The sequence below is a fragment of the Aptenodytes patagonicus genome, chromosome 7 (assembly GCF_965638725.1).
Source record: "Aptenodytes patagonicus chromosome 7, bAptPat1.pri.cur, whole genome shotgun sequence".
NCBI lineage: Eukaryota > Metazoa > Chordata > Aves > Sphenisciformes > Spheniscidae > Aptenodytes > Aptenodytes patagonicus.
In genome coordinates, this window is record NC_134955.1 from 3,846,125 (window position 1) to 3,856,094 (window position 9,970).

Consider the following 9,970-nt stretch of genomic DNA (forward strand, 5'->3'; position numbering starts at 1 on the left):
AATCATCAAGAAGCGATGAAAAGCATAAATGCAATAAAAATAATCATTTGCAGGTCACTGTTAAATGATGTGACAAATGCATCGTAACACTGTGAACCAGAGAAGACTCACATTCTCCCTCATCAGTCATTTCCTTTCTCTTTACGTTCCCATGCACTGTACCTCTTTCACACTTTTCCCTCTTCCTATTAACTTTTCCATCTTGTCTGCTTCCTTCACCTCTCAGCCTTCTGCAGGAGCATGCTGCTGTCTTTATAAGCTCGCCAGGCCTCCTCGGGGAGTAAAAGCACAACAATCTTTCCCTAATAAGATTCTGGCACTTCCTCTTGAAGCTTCTTCCGGAACGTGGATGTGAACAAGCATGTGAAAATGAGGAATAATGGGAATAAAATGCAACTCACATCTTTGGAACTTCAGAGGGACCTTGGACTTGAGTGCTGAGGGCAAAGCACGGTCCCAGCCAGATCTGATCACAGCACGAGCAGTGTAAATTCAGTGTCAGGACTCTGAAATCCAGTAGAGCAGGAGGAATTTCTGAAGGCTGCCATCAAGTGCTTGGAGCCCTGCAGGACTGAGCATCAGAGCAATCTGCGATAATATTCATTCAGACAAATTCTGCTGCTGATACGTGATTCCTCACACTGCAATACATGAAGCCAGTGAGAATCAAAAGGTATTAGTCAGGACACCAAAATTTATTTCCAGCTAAACCACTAGTCGGCTTTGTAGGTTTTACATCTTTCTTTCTCTTCACCTCCTCTCTAAAACATTTACATCAAAGCAGGAACCATTTGAAGGCTGCTTAACACGATCTGATCCCTGTTTTGGCTAGGTACTGCGGGCACTTCTGTAATACGAATAAATCACCAATAATGACATATCACTGGTGAACTCCAAAACATCTCAGAGAACATTCTACAAACACGCTGACAATTCATATACATTCCAGGCAAACATACATGTATACATATATCAAACACACATGTGTGTATATATATATATTTACACACACACATATATCTGGGTTTACACAGGAAGTTTACCAAAATTAAAGTGGAGCAAAATATTAATACAGTTTGAATCAATGATGCTATTTTTTGAATAACTGGGTATGACTCTTCACTTATTTAAAAAATGTCTTTTGTTTAAAAAATTTCTATGGTAATTCAGAAGGATGCTAATGGATGGAGCCGTACACCACTCCATTATGAAAGAGTTGAGTTAAAGGTGTTACTGACAGTTAAGCTAAATCTAAAATGCTGCTGTTTAGCCAAGTTCATACAATACGATACAAGCCCATGCAAGCAACGAATGCGCACACTCTGCAAGTCTGTGCATCCTACCTGCTGGCAAAAGGTGTATGCTGTATCCATGAAAACTAACGCAGGCAGACCGAAGCCAAAGGGGCCGATCTGCTCTGTGTTACGTTAGCGAGAATTTCACTGGTGTGCCATGAGTGCTGGGAAAGAATGCCCTTCCGTACGTACCAGAAGGGCTGCAAAAAGGTGGGGTCACGGCACAGAAACTTTCTATCCCAAATCTGGAAATGCCGCCAACCCAACACAGCAAGCCAGCTATGACAGAAGCTGTGCAATTGTGTTCCTGGTGGGGTCAGGGGGACATGGGCCATATGTTTGAGTGCATGTAACTGTAATTCAGCAATGGAAATCATATATTTCAGCGTGAGCAAGTATTTTCTCCTCTCATCGATGTAAATGGAATCAGTTCCTGAAAGAATCTGAACTTGGCTCTATAGCCTGGAAAAAGGTAATTTCTCAGATTCTGTTTTTGCTTATTTTCTAATCACTGATCCACTTTGCTTCTATCACACACATTTTCTACAGTGAGAATCAGTCATTCTGTCTTCACCCTGTCTTCACCGCAGCTTCAGGACACGCCTGTTGCTCCCACTTTCGTCTCTTACGGTCTTTGCCCCTTTCACGTCACACTTCCCATACCCCCAGCCAAAAATGGGGACTGCCTGATGCTGGGGAACGCCATGTCCCTCTGTTTCCTGACTGCACACCTGTCCTGTACGGTTAGATGTGAGATCCACCCTGCAGCAGTTGTCTGCTTCCACTACCATAAGAAGCATAGTCATTAATTACATTATCACATGCACTTTTGCAAAAATGATGCAAAAATGACCACAGCAACGGAAGAGGTTGATAGCAAGACTGTTACTGGAGTAGGCACCTACAGTGTCCACTAATATTGAGTTTAAGCCAGATTCAGAAGAAAGCATGCCACTTATTCACCAACAGTGCCTCCCATACACACTATAAAAGCCCTCCATGAGGTTCTGAGTTAGCACATGACATCTGATGAGATCACAGCGCGGGGCACGCTTGGCTATAGGCATTACAAAGGCTTCTGCATCTCTCTGTCAACAGTTTGCCTCGCTTGTTTTGGTAAAAGACAGCTTGCGAAGTAACTCCTGACTGATGTTGCTGGCCCTGTTCTAGGCCAGCCAGGATAACCACCGCAGTGCACAGCATACCTGCCCAGGACACTCTTGCTGGCACGGTCCTGGAGTTAGGTCAGCCAGGCAGACAAATAACCTTCTTCTCACAGGGATCGTGATGAATGGCAGATTTAGTGTTGTAAAAAGGCTAATAGGCATCAGCCTCTTGTCACCTGCCTTTGCCAAACCGATTGTAGGAGGCAGGAGGTCTTTGCTTTCTTCCGTACCTAATTTCCAGGGTTTAGTGCAAGAGTGGAAGTTTTTGCGTTGTACCACTTAGGGGCAAACTTGCAAATGAACGTTTTCAAGGTGTAACGCATGGAGCTGTGTGGGCACCCATAGGAGGCAGAGGGGGTTCTGCACACTTACCATATAATGGTACACGGAATCATTTAGGCAGTTTATTGCATCACACCTTAACAACATCAGCTGATACCACACTGGTAACATGCATGCCAATGTATACTAATATTTGTAACTTGACTGGTATGGAGCTGTTGAGTAATTCATGGTGGATAATTTACTCACTGGAATTTAGCTTTGTTTGCTGGTCTCAGACATTGCACACACCCTTTGATAACACACAATCAAACGAGCAAGGAACATTTCACCGCCAGAATTTTCAGATAAACTGATACAACAGACACAACAGACCTCTTTCCTAACTCCCTGTAACAGATAGATACCCACTTTTTCGTATTTTGCTTCGGCTTCAATACTTATGAAATGTTACTTCTGCATCCAGGGAATAGGCTTAACCCAGGTAATAGAAGAGAGAAGTTCTTGGCACAGATCAACAGCTACTGTACTTGGCACTGATTAGATTAACACCAGGAACCACTTTAGAGAGGGCAGTGTAATCTTTATGGCCATCAATTACCTGCTGAGAAAGTTCACATCTTCCAGCTAACGGCAGCTGTGCTGGTGATTTCTTTTATACATGACGCTATGCACTTAAAGGAATAGACCAAACGGCCTTTTTCCTTTAAGACATCCAGTCCCTACTAGCAATGGGTTACATTTGCAAAAGAGCCTAGAGCCTATTTTCCAGAATGATTTAGTCACAGGCTTCCACATAAGCTTATTCATCCTGCCCCTCGGGTTGTGGTTACACACACATTTCTCCAGGACACAGAGTCAGCGTCAGCAGGCAATGCCCACTCTGGCTTGCTGCTGCCTGCTCCCATGCTCCTGCCACCCCTCCATGCAGAACAAAGAAGGCAGTGTAGGGACTGCCGCAAACAACCCTGGGCGGTGGCAGCACGACCTGCTGGAGCCAAAATTGCCACAGAGAAAAATGTTTGTGGAACCACAGCCTCAAGCACTTCTCAGTTGGGTAAATTAATGTTCATGGTGCTCCATCCTACCACAGCTAGACTGCTACCAATACCTGAGCTCTAAAGATAACTCCGGCAGCTTTCCACGTCACCCTGACAGGTGTCCAGGTTCTTCAGATGCTTCTGATACGTTTTACACTGTAGCTGCTGGTTTGGGTTTGCCTCATCCAACGGTAGAAATAGTGCTGTTCACTCTTCAAGAAGCTAAGTCCCATCGATTATTATGTTTCAATGAAGCAAGCAAGCATGAAAGCACCTGGAGATGGACAGCCTTGGGCTAACAAATGCTGATCCCTCAAGGCCTACTTTGCCTACTGCAAACACGCTATCTGACGACCATAAATCACAAACTTCTTATGTAATGGCCATGCCATTTCATAGACAAAGATGTATTTCACAGAGAGTATGGTTTTAATAAACAGGCAGCCTTTCAGTGGCTAGACTGGAATAAGCCAGTGATCTCAGCCCAGTTCCTGTTGGAAAGGTAGTCACAGCACAAAAACCACCGGCACAAACGGGCAGACTGTTACCGCGCTGCAATAGGAAGCCGAATGGCTTTCTCGCCCTGGCAGTTTACAGCAGGAGTGCCATTGCCTTCAGCAGGCTGGGGTGAGCCAGGCATTGCAAGGGGCTCTGCGCCGACCAGGCGGTACCTGGCCCATGACTGCGCCGAGGACGTGGCTACCAGGGGCTGCCTTGCTGGAATTCTCACGCTGAGTATGTGCACAATTAACTTCGGACCTCTAATTAATTCATCTAAATGTTACCATGCAGTAAACAGAGGGATACGTAGGGCTGACTGAGTTATGACCCAAACTCACATGTGCAAAGCATGCACTTCTGAAATGCAATGAGAAATATTCATTATTCTTGGATAGAGCTCCCTTTTAGTTCAGCAGTTACGGCAGCTGTCGTCATTTACTGCATTAGCAAGCACTATTTCTGTGAATTTATATCACCGTGTCCTGGAGTTCTTTGCCAGCAATATGCTTAACCCACTGCTGCAAAATAATCCCATATATATTGGCCACATATTTGAGATATTATGATTAGACTTTTTTACAGGGTGTTAGGAATTATTTTTATAAATGTAGGATGTGTGTATGCACAAGGTTTTTTACAATCAACCTTAAAAAGGAAAGAAATATATTTTCATTTTTTAACTTATATTTTGACATGGTTCCCCTGGATTCTGATAGGCATCAAGCTAATACAGCCATGCTGGTCCTGTGAAATATTTAGGAAATGACGAAATACAAAGAAATAATGTAATTTAGTGTATTTTTCTGAATTACGGTTTTTACCTATTTCCCACAGACTATCAAATCTGTCATTATAATGGAATAGGTGTTGATATCTGAGGATGTCTGACGATACCAGTCAGAACACTGGCAGGTCTATGCCTTTAAGAAACAGAGGTATTAGCAAGCAACCTTACTACACTGTGCACTTCCAAGCCATGCAATAACCTTGTCTTTCCTCTAACATCATCTTCAACGCGTATTAGAAAATACATTGAGGAAATCCCAGATCAAAACATCTTCAATTTGTAGTTGTTATAATGACACAAAAAGGTTGACTTTTTTTTTTTTTTTACAACTTTCAGACCCCGAAGGCTTCGGTCTGCAGAGAAAATGATGTATATTCCAGCAGAAACACATCTGCAGATTCATGCGCAGACAAATCTGTTCTGGAAAATTAATTCTAAAAATTGATTTCATGGAGGAGTATGAATCTTACCAATAATAATCACAAAATAGTAGAATCTAGTGCAGTTAAATAAAATAGTATGTGTCACTGCAGTTTGAATGGGAAAAAATAGATTTGGGAACAGTGCGTTCCTAAATCTTTTCGATATCATTTGCTGATATACAATTCATGTACACAATACCTTAGACATTCCCTTCTGGGTCTCATCCACTGTAGGTATAAATCTGCCACTGTAGATCAGCTCCAGAGTTTGTCCCTTAAGTCTCTTGAGTCTTACTCCAGCAAGGGAAATTCAGGAGCTGTGGCCATCCCTATTTCTGATCAGTCCGCATCTTCTTTTTCCAGGTCTGCGTGGCTGAACCTGGGTAAAGATGTGAGTGTACTCCACTAAGCCAGCACTCACAGTCCCTACTCAAATCAGCCCTTCAGGACTGGTGTGGCGTCTCAGCAACCTAGAGTTGACTTGTTGATCCTCCTGTGCTCAAAAGATTCTGTCTGGCACCACCAGTGAGACTGAGATTTCTGACTACAACAACTAGCAGAACTTTTCCATATGCCAGTGTGCCAGGAAAGCAGGGATACTCCTTGCAACAGTTGCTTCCCTGAGGGTGGAGGAAATTAGGAAGAGGGAAACGGAGCAAATTACAGCTACCTTGCACTACTGAATTGGCACATGTGTTGGTATCATCGTCTGGCTGAGCCTTGCTCTAGAAGAATGCTGTAGCCACATCTCTCATAGCTCAGTGGCAGGACTGTAAAGGACGTAACAATGCACAGAGGTAGGGACAAGTGGAGTAAAACTAACTGAGGGGCCTGACTTTGCAAAGACTTGCTGTACTTAACACTGACTTCTTTACAGAACGCTTAGTTCCCTACCAGACCAGATCTTTCATGCAGAGCAAACTGCTGTAATAAATTCTAGACAGTGGTACGACAGTCTGATCCTGTGGGACACTGAATTCAGGGAAAGTTGTGGGTGCTGCAATTAGACTTTTAGATAAACAAATCCTAAGGGATGTTCCTGCCCAGCATTTAACATTTTCTGTGAGTTACAGCATTGAGTCTTTTGGAAAAGGGTCTTAATTCATTCTTATTTGGAATGGCAAGAGCCTCTGTCTACAAAACTGCCTGATATTTTTACCTTATCTGCTATTAAAATCAAAGCAGTGTGTTGCATCAGACTTAAGTGCTACCTGCAAGGAATAATCTGTCACTAACACAAGAAGATAGTAATCGCTAAATGGATGAATTGGGGTTACAGATACTCTCCAGTCCTTTCATTATTTAAGTAGAAAACGGTGTTTTGAAAATAAAGCAGAATTTCAGAAAAGAGTCTTGGTGATGGTTTTCAGTGCAAACCATGTGATATGCCTCAGCAGCAGCTCTCTAGCTGCTTCTGAACTGAATACTGCTTTACTGCATATTCCCCTTCCTGGAGTCATTTCTGCTTATTTAAAGGCATCCACTGTGCCTTTTACTTACATTGCATTTGTAAGCATGGGGGAGCACAACCTGTTTTCAGCCCGACCCCAAAATACTTTGTTTGCATATCTAAAAGCACCATCAATTTAATGTAAAAGCCACAACTTCGACACCGTGAATCTACCCGCCATCTATACATTCTATCCCAAATTGAAAGTTATGCATGTTCTTGCTAACCTAGTTTTTTGAGTGCATGTGGTTTTTTTTTTTTAACAATAGGCCTAAATCCATATTAATGATCCAAAAAGTGACCAGGCCTCAGCACCTTTTGTCCTCTGTACATTAACTATCCAATAATCAACAGTAGCTGTCCTGTACTCTGGTGTCTTTGGCCTAATTCAGAGGGACAGATATTTATCATCACCCTTGAATTGGGTGACCCATTCTGACAGGTCGACATCCTTATTTATGTAACAATGTCATAGACAGTAACTGCTAATGAGTGGAGTGACACAGAGGTCTGTTAGATGGAAAGGCAGAGGAAAGCTGAAAAGGGCATGAGGGGTTAATGGGACTTTTCTGTTCCAGCCTCCTGGGATGTGTAATTATGTTCTAATAAGAAATGAATGTATTGATTAGATTAGTGTGCAATTGTGTTCGTGTGCACACGTACAGTGCCGCATGCATATAGGCAGTAATTGTGTGTGCCTCTATTTTCTTCAGTATGTGTTTTTAACGCAAAGTATCTTTGTGCTTTGGCCAAAAACAAGCAGCACACTCCCACAGTCCTCTTCTTGTCCTCACTGTGGCAAACTCCTTGTGAATTCAACTGGAGTTTATCTGAGTAAAGGCCAAATTTAACTTCAGTAAACACCAAATAAGGGCTTCAGGATTAGGCCCTCACAAACAAATGACTTCCTATTTGCATTGTTTGGTATAAACACGCACCATCACTTAAAAGAGCAGTAAAAGCAGCCAATACATTGTAAACAGTAACTGTCATCTGCTTAGGAGACCTTCCTCCAACCAAAGTAGGCCATGCTCAGCCGTAATGTAAGTCCACTTCTAGCAGCCTGATTACAGTAGGGAGGAATTTGGCCCAGCATTCTTTCTCATCAAGTAAAATATGTTCTCTGACAGGTCAAGGAAAGCATCCTTCACATGCTCACAAAGGGCCGATTCTCCACCGCATCTCCTAAGTGTGTGTGATCTGAACTTGAGGGCGAATTCCCTTGATGGGAAAGACATAACAATAGAGAAAAGCGGGGCGGGGGGGGGGAGGTAAAAAGGAAAGCATGTCTGAAAATTAGAGCTGCGCATGGCTCAGGAGACGAAGGAATGCAGCTGATAGCGGTACTCTCGCGTGTAGTGTCTTACTGGTGCTAATATGGGAAGGCAGCAGAATTGTGGCTTTTCATACCTTATACATACTGTACAAATTCCAGCTATGAGCACAGCCTTATATGTCCAGTAGGCTTGTATGTGATGTTTGAGCAAGTAAGGAACAAACAGGGCTAGCCTGGCAGTAGGAATAGGCTTTTTGGGTCACAACCTCAGTCCCTTGTTCCTGGGATAACGAAGGCCATAGCAGCAGCATGCACACAAGCCTTTGACAAATGAGTACCTCCAGTTGCGCGCTGAAGAAATAAATTACTTTCTAGTGACTCCCTCTGGAAAGAAGCAGCATTATTAGGCTCTAATGGGATTTCCTTCTATCCCACTCTTGACTAGGACCTTTGTGAGGCAAAGGGGAGGGGAAGGAAAACGGAAGATTCTTAAGTCTGAGGAGGGCCCACTTTACCCAACTGTAACTTTTGTGAATTGTGGCTAGGATTCCAGACGTGATACTCAGGAAAGCCTGTATTACAGAGATGTATAAAAGGACTTACTAGGCAAGATTTCCAAACATTTCAGAAATGTTTAAATAAGAACACACTGTAGGATCAGTGTCACAAGAGAAGAATCTCTTGAAAATGGATTCTCATTAATCTGTTTTTTTTCTAAAGAAAGAAAGACAGATGGTATTAAAATACAGCACTTGCAACATGGAGATCAATGGAGTCCTAAAGTCTGACCATTACCGAGGGACAGCATCATGGTTAAACACAATTCTTTCACATTGCCCATAATTTCTACTGCAATTTTTCCCATCTGAGGAGCACTGAGGAGGTATTTTTGTAAGTGTTTTGATGTATAAAATATTTTAGGGAACTCATTTATAAAAGAGAATGTATTTATATTCCCTACAAGAGGGACTTAAAATCCAAGCTAGATCTAACTCTGAAGGTCCACCTTCTAAAAATTTGCCTCAGGAGTCAAAATGGAGAGTAAAAGCCTGGCCCTGGTGATGGCTGCAGGAGTGTTACCACTGCCTTCAACAGGGCCGAGATCGCATCTGAAATGAAAGCACTGGAGAAGGAACAGCCTAACAAAATAATGGTATTTTCTTCCAAATAATGTATGATGCTAAAGCAAGTTCAGTATCCAGACTGAATAACAGAAATACCCTCTGAAGGAAGAGGCATTCCTAATGCCATAGTTCAAATCCAGGTCTGAACGGCAGATGCAGGGGAGTTAATTTTTCAGCGACTGCTGGCCCTTTGACTCCTACTAGTTGAGGGTGGGTTCACATTTGAACACTCACACAAAACTGATTTCCCCATTATATTGATGGGAACTTTGTAATGCAATGAATCATCTTCAGCTGGCTGATTTATTTCACAGGGCAATTTGAGGCAGCAAACTTGGAGCAAGGTAGCCCAAACTAAGCAGAAATATCCTTCCCTGTCCCATTTATTAGTGTCAGCATCAGCATAAGCTTTTCTCCTTAATGGACCGATCTTTCATTCGGGCCATAGAGGATCCTGAGAAAGTTTTCCTCGTTTCTTTATATTTTGCCAAACTTCTAAGTGAGCTCCTAAAAACTTATTGAAAGAGCATTACTCAGTCTGACACATTCCATTTATTTCAATATGGTGACAAAGAGGGAAGATCTAGTTAAAAATATTGCAATAGCCTTATGGGATACTTATGGGTT